This window comes from Triticum aestivum, chromosome 6B, assembly GCF_018294505.1.
Source record: "Triticum aestivum cultivar Chinese Spring chromosome 6B, IWGSC CS RefSeq v2.1, whole genome shotgun sequence".
Lineage (NCBI taxonomy): Eukaryota > Viridiplantae > Streptophyta > Magnoliopsida > Poales > Poaceae > Triticum > Triticum aestivum.
Genome location: NC_057810.1, coordinates 251,921,149 through 251,946,212, shown reverse-complemented (window position 1 = coordinate 251,946,212; position 25,064 = coordinate 251,921,149).

The window sequence follows — 25,064 nt, the reverse complement described above, 5'->3', positions numbered from 1 at the left end:
CTTCACTCAGAAATTCTTTGAACTTTTCAAATGTTTCAGACTTGTGTTTCATTAAGTAGACATACCCATATCTGCTTAAATCATCTGTGAAGGTCAGAAATAATGATACTCGCCACGAGCCTTAATACTCATCGGACCGCATACATCGGTATGTATTATTTCCAATAAGTCATTAGCTCGTTCCATTATTCTGGAGAAAGGAGTTTTAGTCATCTTGCTCATAAGGCATGGTTCACAAGTATGAAATGATTCATAATCAAGTGATTCCAAAAGTCCATCTGCATGGAGTTTCTTCATGCGCGTTACACCAATATGACCCAAACGGCAGTGCCACAAATATGTTGCACTATTACTATCAACTTTGTATCTTTTGACATTAATATTATGAATATGTGTATCACTACGATCGAGATTCACTAAATCATCAACATTGGGTGTATGACCATAGAAGGTTTTATTCATGTAAACAGAATAACACTTACTCTGTCTTAAATGAATAATCGTATTGCAATTAACATGATCTAATCATATTCATGCTCAACGCAAACACCAAATAACATTTATTTAGGTTCAACACTAATCCCGAAAGTATAGGGAGTGCTCGATGGTGATCATATCAATCTTGGAACCACTTCCAACACACATCGTCACTTCACCCTCAATGAGTCTCTGTTTATTCCGTAACTCCTGTTTTGAGTTACTAATCAAAGCAACCGAACAAGTATCAAATACCCAGGGGCTACTATGAACACTAGTAAGGTACACATCAATCACATGTATATCAAATATACCTTTGTTCACTTTGCCATCCTTCTTATCCGCCAAAATAATCATGGCAGTTCCGCTTCCAGTGACCATTTCCTTTGTAGTAGAAGCACTCAGTTTCAGGCTTAGGTCCAGCTTTGGGCTTCTTCACGGAAGTGACAACTTGCTTGCCATTCTTTTGAAGTTCCCTTTCTTTTCCCTTTGCCCTTTTCTTGAAACCGGTGGTCTTGTTTAATGATCAACACTTGATGCTCTTTCTTGATTTCTACCTTCGTCGATTTCAGCATCACAAAGAGCACGGGAACCGTTTTTGTCATCCCTTGCATACTATAGTTCATCATGAAGTTCCAGTAACTTGGTGATGGTGACTAGAGAATTCTGTCAATCACTATCTTATCTAGAAGATTAACACTTGATTCAAGTGATTGTAGTACCCATACATTCTGAGCACATGCTAACTAGTTGAGTAATTCTCCTCCATCTTTTAGGCAAAGTACTTGTCAGAGGTCTCATACCTCTTGACACTGGCATGAGTCTGAAATACCAATTTCAGCTCTTGGAACATCTCATATACTCTGTGACGTTTCAAAAATGTTTTTGAAGTCCCGGTTCTAAGCCATAAAGTATGGTGCACCAAACTATCAAGTAGTCATCATATTGACCTAGCCAAACGTTCATAACATCTGCATCTGCTCCTGCAATAGGTCTGTCACCTAGCGGTGCATCAAAGACATAATTCTTCTGTGCAGCAATGAGGATAAACCTCAGATCATGGACCCATTACGCATCATTGCTACTAACATCTTTCAACTTAGTTTTCTCTAGGAACATATAAAACACATAGGGAAGCTACAACACGAGCTATTGATATACAACATAATTTGCAAAATACTATCAGGACTAAGTTCATGATAAATTAAAGTTCAATTAATCATATTACTTAAGAACTCCCACTTAGATAGACATCCCTCCAGTCATCTAAATGATCACGTGATCCATATCAACTAAACCATGTCCGATCATCATGTGAGATGGAGTAGTTTTCAATGGTGAACATCTCTGTGTTGATCATATCTACTATATGATTCACGCTCGACCTTTCAGTCTCCAGTGTTCCGAGGCCATATCTACATATGCTAGGCTCGTCAAGTTCAACCCGAGTATTCTGCGTGTGCAAAACTGGCTTGCGCCCGTTGTATGTTAATGTAGAGCTTATCACACTCGATCATCACATGGTGTCTCGGCACGACGAACTATAGCAACGGTGCATACTCAGGGAGAACACTTATACCTTCAAATTTAGTAAGGGATCATCTTATAATGCTACCGCCGTACTAAGCAAAATAAGATGCATAAAAGATAAACATCACATGCAATCAAAATATGTGACATGATATGGCCATCATCATCTTGTGCTCATGATCTCCATCACTGAAGCATCGTCATGATCTCCATGTCACCGGTGTGACACCTTGATCTCCAGTGTAGCATTGTTGTCGTCTCGCCAACTATTGCTTCTACGACTATCACTACTGCTTAGTGATAAAGTAAAACAATTACATGGCGATTGCATTGCATACAATAAAGTGACAACCATATGGCTCCTGCCAGTTGCCGATAACTTTGTTACAAAACATGATCATCTCATACAACAATTTATATCACATCATGTCTTGACCATATCACATCACAGCAAGCCCTGCAAAAACAAGTTAGACATCCTCTACTCTGTTGTTGCAAGTTTTACATGGCTGCTACGAGCTTCTAGCAAGAAGCTTTCTGACTTACGCATCAAGACCACAATGATTTTTCGTCAAGTGTGTTGTTTTAACCTTCAACAAGGATCGGCCGTAGTCAAACTCGATTCAACTAAAGTTGGAGAAACAGACACCCGCCAGCCACCTATGTTCAAAAGCACGTCGGTAGAACCAGTCTCATGAACACGGTCATGTAATGTCGGTCCGGGCCGCTTCATCCAACAATACCGCCGAATCAAAGTAAGACGTTGGTGGTAAGCAGTATGACTATTATCGCCCACAACTCTTTGTGTTCTACTCGTGCATATAACATCTACACATAAACTTGGCTCTGATACCACTGTTGGGAACATGGTAATTTCAAAATTTTCCTACGATCACGCAAGATCTATCTAGGTGATGCATAACAACGAGAGGGGAGAGTGTGTCCACATACCCTCGTAGACCAAAAGTGGAAGCATTTCAATAACGCGGTTGATGTAGTCGAACTTCTTCACGATCCAACCGATCAAGTACCGAACGTACGACACCTCCGCATTCAGCACACGTTCAACTTGATGATGTCCCTCGTGCTCTTGATCCAGTTGAGGACGAGGGTGAGTTTCGTCAGCATGATGGCGTGGCGATGGTGATGATGATGCTACCGGCGCAGGGCTTAGCCTAAGCACTACGATGGTATGATCGAGGTGTGTAACTGTGGAGGGGGGCACCGCACACGGTTAAGAGAAACTTGTGTGTTCTAGGGTGCCCCCTGCCCCCGTATATAAAGGAGCAAGGGGGAGGCCGGCCGACCCCTAGAGGCGCGCCCGAGGAGGAGTCCTACTAGGACTTCCTTGAAGGAAATATGCCCTAGAGGCAATAATAAAGTTATTATTTATTTCCTTATATCATGATAAATGTTTATTATTCATGCTAGAATTGTATTAACCGGAAACATAATACATGTGTGAATATATAGACAAACAGAGTGTCACTAGTATGCCTCTACTTGACTAGCTTGTTAATCAAAGATGGTTATGTTTCCTAACCATGGACAAAGAGTTGTTATTTGATTAACAGGATCACATCATTAGTTGAATGATCTGATTGACATGACCCATTCCGTTAGCTTAGCACCCGATTGTTTAGAATGTTGCTATTGCTTTCTTCATGACTTATACATGTTCCTATGACTATGAGATTATGCAACTCCCGTTTACCGGAGGAACACTTTGTGTGCTACCAAACGTCACAACGTAACTGGGTGATTATAAAGGTGCTCTACAGGTGTCTCCAAAGGTACTTGTTGGGTTGGCGTATTTCGAGATTAGGATTTGTCACTCCGAATGTCGGAGAGGTATCTCTGGGCCCTCTCGGTAATGCACATCACTTAAGCCTTGCAAGCATTGCAACTAATGAGTTAGTTGCGAGATGATGTATTACGGAACGAGTAAAGAGACTTGCCGGTAACGAGATTGAACTAGGTATTGGATACCAACGATCGAATCTCGGGCAAGTAACATACCGATGACAAAGGGAACAACGTATGTTGTTATGCGGTCTGACCGATAAAGATCTTCGTAGAATATGTAGGAACCAATATGGGCATCCAGGTCCCGCTATTGGTTATTGACCGGAGACGTGTCTCGGTCATGTCTACATTGTTCTTGAACCGTAGGGTCCGCACGCTTAAAGTTACGATGACAGTTTCTTTATGAGTTTATGTATTTTGATGTACTGAAGGTTGTTCGGAGTACCGGATGTGATCACGGACATGATAAGGAGTCTCGAAATGGTCGAGACATAAAGATTGATATATTGGACGACTATATTCGGACACCGGAATTGTTTCGGGTGATTTCGGAGAAAACCGGAGTGCCGGGGGGGGGGGGGGGGTTACCGGAACCCCCGGGGAGAGTTAATGGGCCACATGGACTTTAGTGGGAAGAGAGAGGGGCGGCCAGGGTGGGCCGTGCGTCCCCTCTCTCTCTGGTCCGAATTGGACTAGGAGGGGGGGGGGGCGGCGCCCCCCTTTCCTTCCCCCTCTCCCCCTTCCTTCCCCCTCCTAGTAGGAATAGGAAAGGAGGAATCCTACTCCTACTAGGAGGAGGATTCCTCCTCCTTGGCGCGCCCCAAGGGGCCGGCCGGCCTCCCCCTTGCTCCTTTATATACGGGGGCAGGGGGGCACCCTAGGACACACAAGTTGATCTTCGTGATCGTTCCTTAGCCGTGTGCGGTGCCCCCCTCCACGATATTACACCTCGGTCATATTGTAGCGGTGCTTAGGCGAAGCCCTGCGACGGTTGAACATCAAGATCGTCACCACGCCGTCGTGCTGACGGAACTCCTCCCCGAAGCTTTGCTGGATTGGAGCCCAGGGTGCGTCATCGAGCTGTACGTGTGTCAAGAACTCGGAGGTGCCGGAGTAACGATGCTTGGATCAGTTGGACCGGGAAGACGTACGACTACTTCCTCTATGTTGCGTCAACGCTTCCGCTTTGGTCTACGAGGGTACGTAGACAACACTCTCCCCTCTCGTTGCTATGCATCACCATGATCTTGCGTGTGCGTAGGAATTTTTTTGAAATTACTACGTTCCCCAACAGTGGCATCCGAGCCTAGGTTTTATGGTTTGATGTTATATGCACGAGTAGAACACAAGTGAGTTGTGGGCGATATAAGTCATACTGCTTACCAGCATGTCATACTTTGGTTCAGCGGTATTGTTGGATGAAGCGGCCCGGACCAACATTACGCGTACGCTTACGCGAGACTGGTTCTACCGCCGTGCTTTGCACACAGGTGGCTAGCGGGTGTCAGTTTCTCCAACTTTAGTTGAACCGAGTGTGGCTACGCTCGGTCCTTGCGAAGGTTAAAACATCACCAACTTGACAAACTATCGTTGTGGTTTTGATGCGTAGGTGAGATTGGTTCTTGCTTAAGCCCGTAGCAGCCACGTAAAACTTGCAACAACAAAGTAGAGGATGTCTAACTTGTTTTTGTAGGGCATGTTGTGATGTGATATGGTCAAGACATGATGCTAAATTTTATTGTATGAGATGATCATGTTTTGTAACTGAGTTATCGGCAACTGGCAGGAGCCATATGGTTGTCGCTTTATTGTATGCAATGCAATCGCCCTGTAATGCTTTACTTTATCACTAAGCAGTAGCGATAGTCGTAGAAGCATAAGATTGGCGAGACGACAACGATGCTACGATGGAGATCAAGGTGTCGCGCCGGTGACGATGGTGATCATGACGGTGCTTCGAAGATGGAGATCACAAGCACAAGATGATGATGGCCATATCATATCACTTATATTGATTGCATGTGATGTTTATCTTTTATGCATCTTATCTTGCTTTGATTGATGGTAGCATTTTAAGATGATCCCTCACTAATTATCAAGAAGTGTTCTCCCTGAGTATGCACCGTTGCCAAAGTTCGTCGTGCCCAGACACCACGTGATGATCGGGTGTGATAAGCTCTACGTCCATCTACAACGGGTGCAAGCCAGTTTTGCACACGCAGAATACTCGGGTTAAACTTGACGAGCCTAGCATATGCAGATATGGCCTCGGAACACGGAGACCGAAAGGTCGAGCGTGAATCATATAGTAGATATGATCAACATGAGATGTTCACCATTGAAAACTAATCCATTTCACGTGATGATCGGTTATGGTTTAGTTGAATTTGGATCACGTGATCACTTAGAGGATTAGAGGGATGTCTACCTAAGTGGGAGTTCTTAAGTAATATGATTAATTGAACTTAAATTTATCATGAACTTAGTACCTGATAGTATCTTGCTTGTCTATGTTGATTGTAGATAGATGGCCCGTGCTGTTGTTCCGTTGAATTTTATTGCGTTCCTTGAGAAAGCAAAGTTGAAAGATGATGGTAGCAACTATGCGGATTGGGTCCGTAACTTGAGGATTATCCTCATTGCTGCACAGAAAAATTACGTCCTGGAAGGACCGCTGGGTGCCAGGCCTGCTGCTGATGCAACTGACGATGTTAAGAACGTCTGGCAGAGCAAAGCTGATGACTACTCGATAGTTCAATGTGCCATGCTTTACGGCTTAGAACCGGGACTTCAACGATGTTTTGAACGTCATGGAGCATATGAGATGTTCCAGGAGTTGAAGTTAATATTCCAGAAGAATGCCCGGATTGAGAGATATGAAGTCTCCAATAAGTTCTATAGCTGCAAGATGGAGGAGAATAGTTCTGTCAGTGAGCATATACTCAAGATGTCTGGGTATTGTAATCACTTGATTCAACTGGGAGTTACTCTTCCGGATGATAGCGTCATTGACAGAATTCTCCAATCACTTCCACCAAGCTACAAGAGCTTCGTGATGAACTATAATATGCAAGGGATGGACAAGACAATTCCCGAGCTCTTCGCAATGCTAAAGGCTGCGGAGGTAGAAATCAAGAAGGAGCATCAAGTGTTGATGGTCAACAAGACCACTAGTTTCAAGAAAAAGGGCAAAAGGAAGAAGAAGGGGAACTTCAAGAAGAACAGCAAGCAAGTTGCTGCTCAAGAGAAGAAACCCAAGTCTGGACCTAAGCCTGAAACTGAGTGCTTCTACTGCAAGCAGACTGGTCACTGGAAGCGAAACTGCCCCAAGTATTTGGCGGATAAGAAGGATGGCAAGGTGAACAAAGGTATATGTGATATACATGTTATTGATGTGTACCTTACTAGAGCTCGCAGTAGCACCTGGGTATTTGATACTGGTTCTGTTGCTAATATTTGCAACTCGAAACAGGGACTACGGATTAAGCGAACACTAGCAAAGGACGAGGTGACGATGCGCGTGGGAAATGGTTCCAAAGTCGATGTTATCGCGGTCGGCACGCTACCTCTACATCTACCTTCGAGATTAGTATTAGACCTAAATAATTGTTATTTGGTGCCAGCGTTGAGCATGAACATTATATCTGGATCTTGTTTGATGCGAGATGGTTATTCATTTAAATCAAAGAATAATGGTTGTTCTATTTATATGAGTAATATCTTTTATGGTCATGCACCCTTAAAGAGTGGTCTATTTCTGATGAATCTCGATAGTAGTGATACACATATTCATAATGTTGAAGCCAAAAGATGCAGAGTTGATAATGATAGTGCAACTTATTTGTGGCACTGCCGTTTAGGTTATATCGGTGTAAAGCACATGAAGAAAATCCATACTGATGGACTTTTGGAACCACTTGATTATGAATCACTTGGTACTTGCGAACCGTGCCTCATGGGCAAGATGACTAAAACGCCGTTCTCCGGTACTATGGAGAGAGCAACAGATTTGTTGGAAATCATACATACAGATGTATGTGGTCCAATGAATGTTGAGGCTCGTGGCGGATATCGTTATTTTCTCACCTTCACAGATGATTTAAGCAGATATGGGTATATCTACTTAATGAAGCATAAGTCTGAAACATTTGAAAAGTTCAAAGAATTTCAGAGTGAAGTTGAAAATCATCGTAATAAGAAAATAAAGTTTCTACGATCTGATCGTGGAGGAGAATATTTGAGTTATGAGTTTGGTCTACACCTGAAACAATGCGGAATAGTTTCGCAACTCACACCACCCGGAACACCACAGCGTAATGGTGTGTCCGAACGTCGTAATCGTACTTTACTTGATATGGTGCGATCTATGATGTCTCTTACAGATTTACCGCTATCGTTTTGGGGTTATGCTTTAGAGACGACCACATTCACATTAAATAGGGCACCATCAAAATCCGTTGAGACGACACCTTATGAACTATGGTTTGGCAAGAAACCAAAGTTGTCGTTTCTTAAAGTTTGGGGCTGCGATGCTTATGTGAAAAAGCTTCAACCTGATAAGCTCGAACCCAAATCGGAGAAATGTGTCTTTATAGGATACCCAAAGGAGACAGTTGGGTACACCTTCTATCACAGATCCGAAGGCAAGACATTCGTTGCTAAGAATGGATCCTTTCTAGAGAAGAAGTTTCTCTCGAAAGAAGTGAGTGGGAGGAAAGTAGAACTTGATGAGGTAACTGTACCTGCTCCCTTGTTGGAAAATAGTACATCACAGGAACCGGTTTCTGTGACGTCAAAACCAACTAGTGAGGAAGTTGATGATGATGATCATAGAACTTCAGATCAAGTTACTATAGAACCTCGTAGGTCAAACAGAGTAAGATCCGCACATGAGTGGTACGGTAATCCTATTCTGGAAGTCATGCTACTAGATCATGATGAACCTACAAACTATGAAGAAGCGATGGTGAGCCCAGATTCCGCAAAATGGCTTGAAGCCATGAAATCTGAGATGGGATCCATGTATGAGAACAAAGTATGGAATTTGGTTGACTTGCCCGATGATCGGCAAGCAATTGAGAATAAATGGATCTTCAAGAAAAAGACCGACGCTGACGGTAATGTTACTGTCTACAAAGCTCGACTTGTTGCAAAAAGTTTTCGACAACTTCAAGGGATTGATTACGATGAGACCTTCTCACCCGTAGCGATGCTTAAGTCTGTTTGAACCATGTTAGCAATTGCCGCATTTTATGATTATGAAATTTGGCAAATGGATGTAAAAACTGCTTTCCTGAATGGGTTTCTGGAGGAAGAGTTGTATATGATGCAACCAGAAGGTTTTATCAATCCAAAGGGAGCAAACAAAGTGTGCAAGCTCCAGCGATCCATTTATGGACTGGTGCAAGCCTCTCGAAGTTGGAATAAATGCTTTGATAGTGTGATCAAAGCATTTGGGTTTATACAGACTTTTGAAGAAGCCTGTATTTGCAAGAAAGTGAGTGGGAGCTCTGTAGCATTTCTAATATTATATGTGGATGACATATTATTGATTGGAAATGATATAGAATTTCTGGATAGCATAAAGGGATACTTGAATAAAAGTTTTTCCAAGAAAGACCTCGGTGAAGCTGCTTACATATTGGGCATTAAGATCTATAGAGATAGATCAAGACGCTTAATTGGACTTTCACAAAGCACATACCTTGACAAAGTTTTGAAGAAGTTCAAAATGGATCAAGCAAAGAAAGGGTTCTTGCCCGTATTGCAAGGTGTGAAGTTGAGTAAGACTCAATGCCCGACCACTGCAGAAGATAGAGAGAAAATGAAAGATGTTCCCTATGCTTCAGCCATAGGCTCTATCATGTATGCAATGCTGTGTACCAGACCTGATGTGTGCCTTGCTATAAGTTTAGCAGGGAGGTACCAAAGTAATCCAGGAGTGGATCACTGGACAGCGGTCAAGAACATCCTGAAGTACCTGAAAAGGACTAAGGATATGTTTCTCGTATATGGAGGTGACAAAGAGCTCATCGTAAATGGTTACATTGATGCAAGCTTTGACACTGATCCGGACGATTCTAAATCACAAACCGGATACGTGTTTACATTAAACGGTGGAGCTGTCAGTTGGTGGAGTTCAAAGCAAAGCGTCGTGGCGGGATCTACGTGTGAAGCGGAATACATAGCTGCTTCGGAAGCAGCCAATGAAGGAGTCTGGATGAAGGAGTTCATATCCAATCTAGGTGTCATACATAGTGCATCGGGTCCAATGAAAATCTTTTGTGACAATACTGGAGCGATTGCCTTAGCGAAGGAATACAGATTTCACAAGAGAACCAAGCACATCAAGAGATGCTTCAATTCCATCCGGGATCTAGTCCAGGTGGGAGACATAGAGATTTGCAAGATACATATGGATCTGAATGTTGCAGACCCGTTGACTAAGCCTCTTCCACGAGCAAAACATGATCAGCACCAAGACTCCATGGGTGTTAGAATCATTACTGTGTAATCTAGATTATTGACTCTAGTGCAAGTGGGAGACTGAAGGAAATATGCCCTAGAGGCAATAATAAATTTATTATTTATTTCCTTATATCATGATAAATGTTTATTATTCATGCTAGAATTGTATTAACCGGAAACATAATACATGTGTGAATATATAGACAAACAGAGTGTCACTAGTATGCGTCTACTTGACTAGCTTGTTAATCAAAGATGGTTATGTTTCCTAACCATGGACAAAGAGTTGTTATTTGATTAACATGATCACATCATTAGTTGAATGATCTGATTGACATGACCCATTCCCTTAGCTTAGCACCCGATCGTTTAGTATGTTGCTATTGCTTTCTTCATGACTTATACATGTTCCTATGACTATGAGATTATGCAACTCCCGTTTACCGGAGGAACACTTTGTGTGCTACCAAACGTCACAACATAACTGGGTGATTATAAAGGTGCTCTACAGGTGTCTCCAAAGGTACTTGTTGGGTTGGCATATTTCGAGATTAGGATTTGTCACTCCGAATGTCGGAGAGGTATCTCTGGGCCCTCTCGGTAATGCACATCACTTAAGCCTTGCAAGCATTGCAATTAATGAGTTAGTTGCGAGATGATGTATTATGGAACGAGTAAAGAGACTTGCCGATAACAAGATTGAACTAGGTATTGGATACCGACGATCGAATCTCGGGCAAGTAACATACCGATGACAAAGGGAACAACGTATGTTGTTATGCGGTCTGACCGATAAAGATCTTCGTAGAATATGTAGGAACCAATATGGGCATCCAGGTCCCGCTATTGGTTATTGACCGGAGACGTGTCTCGGTCATGTCTACATTGTTCTCGAACCGTAGGGTCCGCACGCTTAAAGTTACGATGACAGTTTCTTTATGAGTTTATGTATTTTGATGTACCGAAGGTTGTTCGGAGTCCCGGATGTGATCACGGTCATGACGAGGAGTCTCGAAATGGTGGAGACATAAAGATTGATATATTGGACGACTATATTCGGACACCGGAATCCTACTCCTACTAGGATGATTCCTCCTCCTTGGCGCGCCCCAAGGGGCCGGTCGGCCTCCCCCCTTGCTCCTTTATATACGGGGGCAGGGGGGCACCCTAGGACACACAAGTTGATCTTCGTGATCGTTCCTTAGCCGTGTGCGGTGCCCCCCTCCACGATATTACACCTCGGTCATATTGTAGCGGTGCTTAGGCAAAGCCCTGCGACGGTTGAACATCAAGATCGTCACCACGCCGTCGTGCTGACGGAACTCCTCCCCGAAGCTTTGCTGGATCGGAGCCCGGGGTGCGTCATCGAGCTGTATGCGTGTCAAGAACTCGGAGGTGCCGGAGTAACGGTGCTTGGATCGGTTGGACCGGGAAGATGTACGACTACTTCCTCTACATTGCGTCAACGCTTCCGCTTCGGTCTACGAGGGTACGTAGACAACACTCTCCCCTCTCGTTGCTATGCATCACCATGATCTTGCGTGTGCGTAGGAATTTTTTTGAAATTACTATGTTCCCCAACATTCCTAGTCCTAGTAGGATTCCACTTCAAGAAAGAAGGGGAAAGGAAAGGAGAGGGAGAGGGAGTAGGAAAAGGGGGGGCGCCACCCCCTTCCCTTGTCCTATTCGGACTCAAGGGGGGCAGCCCTTTTGCAGCCCTCCTCTCTCCCCACTAAGGCCCATGGTGGCCCATTAGTTCCCCCGGGGGTTCTGGTAACCCCTCCGGCACTCCGGTTTTATCCGAAACTTTCCGGAACTCCTCGTCATCATATCGAGACTCCTCGTCACGTCTGTGATCTCATCCTGGACTCCGAACAAACTTCGGTCATAAAAAACACATAACTCATAATACATATCGTCATCGAACGTTAAGTGTGCGGACCCTACGGGTTCAAGAACTATGTAGAAATGACCAAGACACATCTCCGGTCAATAACCAATTGCAGAACCTGGATGCTCATATTGGCTCCTACATATTCTACGAAGATCTTTATCGATCAAACCGCATAAAAACATACGTTGTTCCCTTTGTCATCTGTATGTTACTTGCCCGAGATCCGATCGTCGGTATCATCATACCTAGTTCAATCTCATTACCGGCAAGTCTCTTTACTTGTTCCGTAATGCTTCATCCTACAACTAACTCATTAGTCACTTTGCTTGCAAGGCTTATAGTGATGAGCATTACGGAGAGGGCCCAGAGATACCTCTCCGAAACACGGAGTGACAAATCCTAATCTCGATCTATGCCAACCCAACAAACACCTTCGGAGACACCTGTAGAGCATCTTTATAATCACCCATTTATGTTGTGACGTTTGATAGCACACAAGGTGTTCCTCCGGTATTTGGGAGTTGCATAATCTCATAGTCTGAGGAACGTGTATAAGTCATGAGAGAAAGCAGTAGCAATGAAACTGTAACAATCATAATGCTAAGCTAACGGATGGGTTATGTCCATCACATCATTCTCCTAACAATGCGATCCCGTTCATCAAATGACAACACATGTCTATGGTTAGGACACATAACCATCTTTGATTAACGAGCTAGTCAAGCAGAGGCATACTAGGGACACGATGTTTTGTCTATGTATTCACACATGTACTAAGTTTACGGTTAATACAATTCTAGCATGAATAATACACATTTATAATGAAATAAGGAAATAAATAATAACTTTATTATTGCCTCTAGGGCATATTTCCTTCATGCGGATGGTGCTAGGCGACTTCAATATGATCCTGCGGGTGGCGGTGAAGAGCAATGAAAACATCAACCGAACGATGATGAATAGATTCAGAAGCTTTGCGGATGATCACGAGCTAAAGGAGCTCTGCATGCATGGATGGATGTTCACTTGGTCGAATGAAAGAAATGCTCCCACCTTCACTAAGATAGATCGGGTGCTGGTGTCGGTTGATTGGGAACTATCGCACCCGGATCACCTGCTCCAAGCTCTCTCCACGGATGTTTCTGACCATGCCCCCTGCATCTTTCGACAAATGCACATCTACATCACAAGAAGCAATTTTGATTCGAGATCTTCTGGACTAAACTAGAGGGCTTTGATGATGCGATCTGGGAGGCTTGGACCTGTGACGAGGCGATTGTGGATCCGTTCAAACACTTGGATGCATTATACAGAAACACGGCCATGTGTCTTCAGGCATCTACAAAAAAAAGACACATCCGTGACATTTTGGGCCGAACGAATTTTTTTCTGTCATACTTATGACACCTCTATGACGATAATTGTGACAAAACCCGGTATCATCATATATGTGGTGGGCTCCTACTTCTCTGACAGAAAATCATGACAGAAAATGGGCTTTTCATCCTGGGCGGGCTGGAGACACAGCTGCATGACATTCTTTGGGCCGTGCATGATGGAAAAAACCGTGGTAGAAGCGAGGGTGAGGAAAATATCGGGGCGTTCCCGGTTACGGTGGGTGGTCGGGGGCTGAGCGATGCGCGTTTCTCTTGTACACGTACGTGCGTGGGTGCGAGGCGTTGGGCTCTAACTGAACCCGAGTGAGGCGTTCGCCTAACTGAACCCGAGCGATTGCACTGCAGGCTACGCGTTACTGAACCAGAGCGATCGATCGATGGTTGTTAACTGAACATGATCGAGCAATTCCTTTGCTACTGCTGCTAACTGAAGCCGATCGATGCTGCCTCTGGATGAACGACGAGCGTTGTTGGGGGGGGGGGGTTGGATGAACAGTTCCCGGTGGGGTGTGGGATGAACAGGACCCCGTGGAGTTGCCACTGGATGAACAGGACCCCGATCGATCGAGCCGGTTGGGCGTGGATGAACAGGACCCCATGGAGGGCTGGATGAATAGGACCCCGTGGAGGGAAGGTTAAACAGTAGCCAGTGGAGGGTTGGTTGAACAGTAGCCGGTGGAGGGCTGGATGAACGGTAGCCCGTGGAGGGGTGGTTGAACAGGACCCCGTGGAGATGGCTGGTTGAACAGTATCCGGTGGAGCAGCGGTGGAGGATGGATGAATAGGAGTACGTGGATGAACAGTCACAGGTGGAGGCTGGAGGAGGTCGACGGTGATAAACAGTAGCCCGTGGAGGCTGGAGGAGGTCGACGGTGGAGATGAACAATATCCCGTGGAGTCCTGTTTTGCGGTACGCCACACCCCCTCCCGATGAACAGGACCCCCGTTTCGATCGTAGCGCTCCAACACAAGTCCGTTTCCTCCGTTTTGCGGTACGCCACACCCCTCCCGATCAACAGGACCCCGTTTCGACTGTAGCAGGTCCAACAGAAGTCCGTTTCCTCTGTTTTGCGGTATGCCAGACCCCTCCCGATGAACAGGATGCCGTTTCGATCATGGCCAGTCGAACAAAAGGCCGTTTCCTCCGTTTTGCGGTACGCCAGGCCTCGTTTCCATTGGCTGTTCCGTCCAAGCCCTCCTGATGAACTCGACAATGCATTCCGTTCCGACCCAGCCGGTTGGCTCCCCATGAACATGACGATGATGCAGTTTCTCCGTTCCGAGCCAAGCATGTACACGAGCCCTGGCCGTACGTATGCGCGAGTAGGCATTCGAGACCCCGCCCATATGTACGTACGTGGCCATATTTTCTTTCTTGCACCCTGGCTGCTGTACGTATGTATCATGCTATGTGCGCGCCTCTACTACGACACGTACACGCCTCTACCACGACACGTGCGCGCCTCTACATCGACCAGTATGTATGTACATGTTCGCGACCAGAATGACGACGCTATGTATGCTTCGACCAGGTGGGTCCCGACTATCATGCTCTTCCTTGCGTGCAAAGATGTAGCTGGTGGGTCCCTGCAGTCAGGGGGCGAATCGTTTTTTCCCCGTAATATGGATGCACTTCCTTGCATGCGAAGATGAAGCTGGTGGGTCCCAACAGTCAGGGGGGAAACATTTTTTTCGCGAAATACGGTGGCCCGTCCGATGGGTCCCTGCTCTCAGGTGGAGGAATAATTATTTTGCGCGTAATAAGGAGGCACTTCCTTGCAGCTGTCGTGGACCCAGCTATCAGCCTCTCCACATACAGTACTCTTCCGATGGAAGTCGTTCCTTGACTATGTTGACCACGCCGCGCTAAGAGCACCAGGGCGGTGTACGACGGCGAGGCCTATGAAGGGGACGACGCAGAGTCGGGGAAGACGTGACCGTGGAAGCCCTTGCGGAGAGAAGTACGAGGGTTCACTGGTTGGGCTGCGGTGTGAGGCTGCCATCACCGCAGAATAACAGGGGGTACGGGTGAGTAGAGGGATGACCTGGCCGGCGGTGGGAGTAGTAGGGGGCGGTGAGGCCTCCGCGGCATCACAGTAGGCAGGAGCACGCGGCACGACCGGCGCTGCTTTGGGAGGCTGGAGCAAGAAGACCAGAGGTTGAAGAAGCACTACGGCTGTTGGATGGACATCGTATGGTCACTGCATCTAGAATCGTTTACATTGACTAAGTTGACAAAGCCCTTGGTACGCGTCAACTTAGTAGGCCCACAGGTCAGCCTCCGAAACGGTGCGCCCCAGATGTCAGGGCGAGGAATCATTTTTTGGGCGGCTGAAGCAAGAATATCCGAGATTGAAGAAGAAGCATGACATCCATTGGATGGACATCCAGCGGCCACTGCTGCTAGAACCATGTGTTGACTATAACTTGACAAAGCCTTGCATACGCGTCAACTTAGTTTTTTAGGGGACGCGTCAACTTAGAAGGCCCACAAGTGTGTGCCAGAGAACATATAGCCCATTATGCGATTTGTAAGAATGTACAACCCATTTTTGAATTCTAATGGAATTTACTACAACCCATTTACAGTTTGTTAAAAGTACAACCCATTTTCTAGCTAGGACAACAATTAATAATTTCAACCAACCGCTCAAAATAGGATTCAAAAAAATTTCCCACATTTGATGGGATCCGAAATATTTTTATCTGAAATTTCTAGTCAGATTAAATATAATTTCAAAATAAAGTCGTATTACGTAAAAATCCAACGAAATATTGCGCGCACGACAAGTAATGAAATTAAAATTTTCAAATTCCAAAAATAATATATCTTTTAAACTAATTACGCGCTTGGTGCATTTTTTATAGTTACTGCCCAGTTATTATAATTGCATCCCATTTATTATTTCTTAAAGTCCATTTTCTTGTTAAGCCTAATGCATCCCTCCTAGGAAAGATTTGCAGCCCAGCGGGGCGGAGAATAACAAGTTGACCCGGATATTGTCTACAACTGTCGGTCCAGTTGCATTGCTGATGCTGAAAAAAGGCGTGTGTAGTACAGTACAACCTTACATGGATACTCAGCCCACATTCAGCGATGCCGAAAAGGCCCAAACAAGGTTTCTGTACAACTTTTTGAAGTCACTGAGCTGAATTAAAAACTTAAGAAAAAAGTTAGAGTACAGTGAACCTAATTAAAAGTTGTCACGAGCAAAGAAATAATTCAATGGGTCCCACTTGTGCGTGTGTGTGTGTGTGAGAGAGAGAGACACCCATCGGCCGATGCTCGTAAATACATCTTTCATCCATATGCATTGCTGATGCTCAGTAAAAACATATATAGTTGACACAATCATATAGAACATCATAGCGCACTGAACTTGCATACAAAAATTTCACGCAGGCGGCACAATCAGGATGGAAGCAGTGGATCGCTACGGGTAGGGCTATGTTGAAACCAACGAACTCGTACATAACGGTTCATCGTCTTTATCAATGACGGGGAAATATCTTGAATGTTGTGCAAAGAAAACAGACATACAACACAATAAGTTATGCTAGCACATTAAGTTAACGTACAACCCTTTCTAAAAAAAGTTTCGATACAAAATTAGAACAGGTCACAATCAAATGCACTAGCACATCAGTGCTTCACACCCATAGCTCCGATTTAACTAGTATCTGACAAGATTCAGTTGTTACCTCAAATTAGAGCACATCCAGGCAACCATCCCTACTTCTTCTCCCAAAGAAGCAGTGGCCTCCGCCACGCGATGGAGTAAGCCCTATGCCATCCATCGTTCCGAGCAACACGGAGAAAGTCTAACGTTGACTCATGTAATGGACGTCGGCGACGGACCCTGGCACCAGCGGTGGCGGCAGGACTTCGATTGATGGATTGACCACTTCTTCGACATGCACGAACACTCGATACAGGTACATCCCTAACGTGGTCCGCGGCGGCCTTGGTGGCGATGAATAGTACAACCCCGGTTCCTGCACCGGTATCTAAACACCAATCACCTTCGGTATGGTGGACGGCTTCTTCATCCATGCCATAACCATCAGAGCCCAGCTGTCTGGAGGAACAAACATACTTACGAGCTCACCTCCAAGGTCGTTGATAAGCTCATTCATGGACTCCCTATTCCAAGCACGTCGAGGCATGCCGTGGAAGGTAAGATTTGTTAAAAGCTCAAGCTCAGAGGGAACCGAGCCCCATCCTGGGTGCCACCGATCAAAGCTCACCAGCGCGCCATCGCAGAACAAACACCGGGAAGATTGAACACACGACAACAGTCGAAAGTCGTCCAGAACCTGACGAAGAAATCAGCCGGTGGCGGATAGACTTCGATGAGCAAGTCACTTATTTGGATGTCGTGCGCAATGCCAAGAGCTTTTACAAGGTCGTCCGGCGAGATGGGAGGCCGGTCGCCGTTGATGGTTACCATCAGCACTTTTCCGGCAAACTGGTCGTCAAGCGCCGCCATGCCACTGTTGAGCGACAACATGTAGCGACCGAAGGCAGGACGGACCTCAGGATCTCCGGCTCGGAGATCCGCATTGACTGGCGACATGATAGTGCGCTTGAGTACAGGGAGTAAAGGAGGGGTATTTGGGGGAACTGGAGTAGGAATCGAGATTCCAGGGGTGGGGGAGGGGCGGGAGATTGGGGATGAAAAGGTAGCATGAATTTTGAACATGCGCCAATATGCTCTCGGTGCGCAAGCGCACGAAAACACCGGTGGTGCCCACATGTCGGCCTAAAAGTCCTTATTCTTTCTTTTTTGGAGAGCCCGACCTTTTTTTGAGGATCTTTTGAGAGCCCGGCCTGAGAGTCATAATTGACGTGTTTCGCATTGTGTTACTACTCGGCCCATATTCAACGACACCTCAGTGGCCCAAACAAGTGTACACCATCGAAAATACACTAAGGTCAAATTATAACTTGAAAAAAAGGAGATATACTCTGAACACTAGAGAATGGTGATGCCTTCATTTAGCCCACCAGCAGTTCGAGACAGTAAACAGTTCGAAACAACGATATATACAACATTCAAACACTGACTAGTAACGACTACTAACATAAATAGCAAGACATGATAGTTCATAGGAAGTCTTGCTACACCACCAAAACGCACCCATCTGCAGTGCTCAGACTCTCGTGATCCAGACGAGAATGACATTCTAAATAGAGGCTACTATTACATAGTAAGAGTGACATAGACGAGGATGACCAAATGACAAGGAATATGCAAAACAAAAGAGAGAACTAACCATCCAGAACAAGAAGCAAAGACAACAAGTCATTCGAAGAGGGATGATCCAACACCATCACTATTTGCAGCCCCGCTTCAGCGACCAGTGATCCGGAGACACCAGTACTACACCCTTTCGACACAACAGCCCAATTACCTATCAACCTGAAGGCTTGAACCACATCACCGCCTGTCGTACTTGAGACATCCAAGGATCAAAGTTAATCCAGACGCCTTTGTCATTCTCACCTTCTTTTGGCTGCAGGCTGTATCATTGACAATCAAGGGAGTTTTCTCCCGAACTCCTAGGGCTCCCCGTGTAGACACAGTTTTCCATAGCAAACAGAGCCTCTCTGCCATCAAGGTCCTTGCCAACGGTGATCTCCTAGTTAATTGGATAATTGAGTCCGAGAAACAGAGAGTGTGAACCAAGGCTGTTTACCCGCCTCCAACTCAAAAATCCTGAAGGCCCCAACAAGCTGGTATCCTGCTCATAGACGTAACATCCACTATCCGGATACTCACGTATTTCACGGTGCTTGTATACAGTGGGGTTTTTGCAATATAACTTTTCCGGCTCATGTGTCCGAATGATCATCAGTCTTTTGCCGTCGTCTGATCAAGCGAGGAACCAGTTGTGCTTCCCTGTTTTTGGCAAAGGCGATGTGATTACAAAGGGCAGTAACTGTAGGGACACTGCATCATATCAAAAAGGACAGGCATTGTTAATGTAAGATCAGCATTGTTTAGAGTATGAGTAGGATAATGCAAGAAACAACATTGATATGTCCTTGTTGGAACTGGGAGGAAAATACGGGGAAATGTATACTGGGTTCAAAAATATAGAAGTGCCATGCATGGTTATACTCATATTATCTCGCAATCGATTCTTCACAGGAAACTACCATGTCATGCATGTTATGCAATCATGTTCTATCCTCACAAACAAATTCTTCAAGATAACTAACGGACCTTGCATTTTTATATAATCATGTTCTGTGGGCAAAATTTTGTGAGGATATTATTCTAGCCATTGATTGCTGAAGGGCAAATATAGGTATGTACACATGGTAAGCATTACAGGATTTCACTACTTCCAAATGTAGAGTTCTCCATATGCACATTTACTTCCCTAATGTATGGTTAGATGAAACCAACAGTGTGGTGCATGTTTCTACATCATGCAAATGAGGAAACTTAACATGGCCATTGATACACACTCATATTTAGTAGTAGTATATAGATTACTGTAAAATAAGGAGAATATCCACATATTCCTAACCGTTTGATTATTCAGGGGTACAAATTGGCTGTAATGACATGGTCACAATCGCATGAATTAACTCATTACAAATATAGCTGATTTACGGCGTCTCTAATACATTGCCATAGTTCTACTCAAATTCTGCTCAAACAGGGATATGCCAATCATCACAAAAGTTCAAACAGTGTCATGGCGTCATCATTAACATTAGATGGAGACAACTTACACGCACCGTCCCAGCAATACGTGGTGCCATCTTCTTTGTTGATCGCGTAGATGATGCCATTGTGTTCAATAGCATCATAGAAGCGTATATCAGCTTTGATGATGATCTAGTGCAAGCTGAGTTGTCTCCAGCTAAAGAAGGCACCGGCGTAAAGATAGGTGAGTCCGCGGTCGAACAAGGCAATTACCTTGAAGTCTGCATAATTTGCATGTCGTGTGGGCACTTGGTAGATTACAATCTTCTTCAAAACAAGGTCCGGCCAACTGACATGGTAATCTAGATGACTTGGACCGTGATGGTAAAACTCTATATAATCCAACAGAGGAAGGATAATCTCATGGTTGGTCTGGAAGTTCACAAGCACCAACTTTTTCCCGTCTTCTCTAACGGAAACCATCCAGTGGGAGTTCATGCCGACCCAGTACATACCTGCCAAGAAGTTTCGGGCAATGGTGATCGGATCGAAGTTGAGGGAAATGATCTACGGCGACCCACTACATACCTGCAAAGAAGTTTCGGCTAATGGAGATCGGATTGAAGTCGAGGGGCATCATGTACGCCTCCGTATCATGGTGAGCAAATCTCGCAAGACCAGATAGTAGCAAGCAGGGTGTCTTGAAAAGCTTTGGCCTCGCTTCAATGATGGCTGTGTGCATGTCCCTCGAGCATGCAGCCAGCCGCTGGGCGCTCAACATATCCATACACGAATAACAGAGGTCGAGGATGTCACTGGGGAGATTGCTCCAATCGTGGCTCATATGGATGCCGCGCGGTTCATGTTCGGCCATGGTGGAGTTTGGAAGGTGGGATTTTGGGGGGCTTGATTTATGGGGGAGAAGGCTGTCGGTGCTGGAGCAGCTAGCGAGGGAATAGTGGTACTGGGGGAGGCGAGCGAGACGACGGTACGTGGGGGCACGATGAGATGGAGATGGAGATGGAGATGGAGTGGTGCTAGGGGAGAGGGAGATGAGGCGAGGCATGCTAATGTGCTATACAGTGGCGGTGACAGACTGCACAGTGCATAGGGTGAGGCTGACTTTGGTAACCCGAACACGCCACCTAGACTAGTGTCAGGTGTAGGGTGTTGTCACTTCACTGTGAGGACCGGATGAATAATATTTTGACCATCAAGTGTACCAGTACTGTATAGTGGAAATAGGTCTCCCATGCTAGCATGCCTGTTCACTTCATCCTCCAGGTATCATCCATTTTGCGAGCAGAACCAAATTCTCGTGCATGCGGAAGCGCGAAGATGGGTCTTTTATTTTTTGAGGATAATCATGTATTCCTTAGCCAGAGAATGTTGTGTCTCCCACGCACGCGCCAATATCCATCTGAACCAGCTACGACACATTTTTTTATCTGTTTGCATAGGTCCCACCTATCAAGAAAGGTGCAGAAATAAAAAGGAATCATAAAATGTCTCGCCACGATGATTCGAAAGAGTGACTTCAACTAGCCAGTGACACATGTAGCGCTAGAAGGATGGGCACGTACACGAACAGGTGCGACTCCTCAGTCTACCCGCATAGCCTTTTCGTTTAGTCTACCTAGCCATCTAATCAACTGCCTGCACGCCACTTCTCCCATTTACTTCTCCACCGGCAACCGATTTTCCTCGGCTTCTTCACCTCTCCTTCGGTTTCATTTGCATCCAAACCCCACTGCATTCACATTGTTTTAACCTCTTCACATACTCCTGGAGTAATTCCGAAGCCCCTTTAAATAATCATCTACTTCAGTTAGACTAGCCATCTAATCCTAATTCTCCAAACCACAACCCTCCGTTCCAGTGGTTCTAAATGGTGAAAGAGATCCAGATGCATGTTTTTAGTGTCCAACATGTTCTCGTCGAAGGCTCGTTGAGCATAGTTGCCACCATCACCGACCACCCAAGGGTTGTTGGGAAGTGGATCAACAATGTATCCAACTCCCTCGAAAAGGTAGAGATGAAGGTCATCGGTCTTGACGCAGAGTACATAGAGCGTGCCACTGGGAAGATCCAACACGCTGCCGTCCTTCAGCTATGCCTCGAAGATGATGTTTTGGTGTACCACATCATAAATGCACCCTACATACCAGGTGAGCTTCACGATTTCTTGTCTCGGGAGGACATATACTTTCGTGGGGCAGCCATCAAAGGGGACAAACAGAAGCTAGCACCGTACAACCTTGATTTGAAAAGCATCGCTGACCTACAAACCAGAATCAAAATTCCTATAGAAGATTGTGATAAACTGACACCATCCCTATTCGACGTAGAAAATTTTGTGCTCGGTACAAATCTTCAAAAGGGTGATGAGAAACTGGCATTAAGGTCGTTTGGATGGGAGAATTATCCCTTGACGTACGAGCGGATAAAATATGCTGCCCTCAATGCCCGTGTGAGTTTTGAGATAGCTGCAAGGTCCAAAGAGCTTGTTGTGAAGCCGTCTCCCATAGAAAATGAGAACAAGAAGAAGAAAAAGAAGAAGAAGAAGAAGAAGAAGAAGAAGAAGAAGAAGAAGAAGAAGAAGAAGAAGAAGAAGAAGAAGAAAAGGCTGCACCAGTAGCAGGGCATTTTGGATGGATGAACTATTTCCTCTCTTGTAAAAAAATATTATTCCCTCTCGGTGTATATTGATATAGATGGACTATTTTGATGGTGTGCATGTATTTGGAACAAGTATTAGCGTGGATACGCTTGACTATAAGGAACTATTTATCCGCCTAGCTTTCTCTACTACTCCTTCCAATGATCGGTATGCAATGCATGTGTCCGTAGACATGCCAACTTGTCCATGGAAGTTCAACTACGGCAACCATCACGTTTCATCCACTGCCACTCGTGATTCCCACGACGCCACTCCAACCCACGACACCACATCCCCCGACGTGTGCCTCACCCCTCTCGGCCGCACTGCCGCTCTGCCTTTGTGTGCATGACATGTGAGCCACCTGAAATGCGGCGAGCATCAAGTTTCTAACACAGCCACACACGATTCCCACGACACCGCTGAGGGAGTCCAGGATTAGGGGGTCCTCGGACAGTTGGACTATATACTTTGGCTGGACTGTTGGACTATGAAGATACAAGATTGAAGACTTCGTCCCGTGTCCGGATGGGACTCTCCTTTGCGTGGAGGGCAAGCTTGGCAGTTCAGATATGTAGATCTCCTTCTCTGTAACTCACTCTGTGTAACCCTAGCCCCCTCCGGTGTCTATATAAACCGGAGAGTTTAGTCCATAGGACAACAACAATCATAATCATAGGCTAGCTTCTAGGGTTTGGCCTCTACGATCTTGTGGTAGATCAACTCTTGTAATACTCATATCATCAAGATCAATCAAGCATGAAGTAGGGTATTACCTCCATCGAGAGGGCCCAAACCTGGGTAAACATCGTGTCCCCCGCCTCCTGTTACCATTAGCCTTAGACGCACAGTTCGGGACCCCCTACCCGAGATCCGCCAGTTTTGACACCGACATTGGTGCTTTCATTGAGAGTTCCACTGTGTCATCACGATAAGGCTTGATGTCTCCATCAATCATCTTCAACGACGTGGTCCAGGGTGAGGTTTTCCTCCTCGGACATATCTTCGTATTCGGCGGCATCGTACTGCAAGCCAATTCGCTTGGCCATTTGGAGCAGATCGATAGCTACGCCCCTGGCCGTTAGGTCAGGTTTGGAAGCTTAAACTACAGTGCCGACATCCGCGGAGACTTGATCTTCGACGGATTCGAGCCCATGTCAGGTGCGCCGAACAGTCACGGCGAGCATGACTTAGATCTGCCATCGGATAGTGTTCGGGAGATCGCGCCTGCGGCGGCCCCGGGAATCAATCCGGAGCAGATCGTGCCATCCGAGGACGGGTGGATGGACCCCGCCAAAGAGGCCGCACACTCATCGGCGCTGGAGCCGAACACAGACTTCATCTCTAAAGATATCTGTGTCATCGGACCCTCGGACTCGTCTCTGGCCATAGGATCCGAACCGCGTACGTCCGTGCCTATCGAATCTGATTGGGCACTGGTCATGGAGTTTACCTCCGGGGATATCTTTGAGCACTCGCCCTGGGGTGACATGCTAAATTCATTAAGGTCTCTCTCTCTATCAGCGGACTCTTGGCCGAACTATGTCCGGCTGGAGTGGGAAGCGGATGACGAAGAAATTCGTTCCCCACCCACCATCCACTTAATAGCCACTGTCGATGACTTAACCGGCATGCTTGACTTCAACTCCGAAGACATCGACGGTATGGTTGACGATGCAGGAGAAGAACAGGAGCCACCGCCCTCAGGGCGATGGACAGCCACCTCATCATATGATATATACATGGTGGATACCCCCAAAGAAAGCAATGGCGATGAGGCAATGGAGGATAATCCCCTTGAGAAGCAATCTAAGCACCGGCATCGTTGGCGCCGCTCTAAGCCCTGCCATAGCAAAAATAGTGATACTGGCACAAGAGATGATAACAATCCGGATGGTGCCGAAGACGAAAAAAATCCTGCCCAGCCAGGCTTCGAGCAGGCCGGGCGGGAGAACGGGAAAGCTAGCCCTAAGGAACAGGCAAGGGATGGAGAGTCAGAGGATGACAATTACTTGCCCCTCTCCGAAGACGAAGTAAGCCTCGGCGACGAAGAATTCACCATGCCCGAGGATCCCGTCAAGCAGGAGCGCTTCAAGCGCCGGCTTATAGCCACTGCAAAAAGCCTGAAGAAAAAGCAGCAACAGCTTCAAGCTGGTCAAGAACTGTTAACT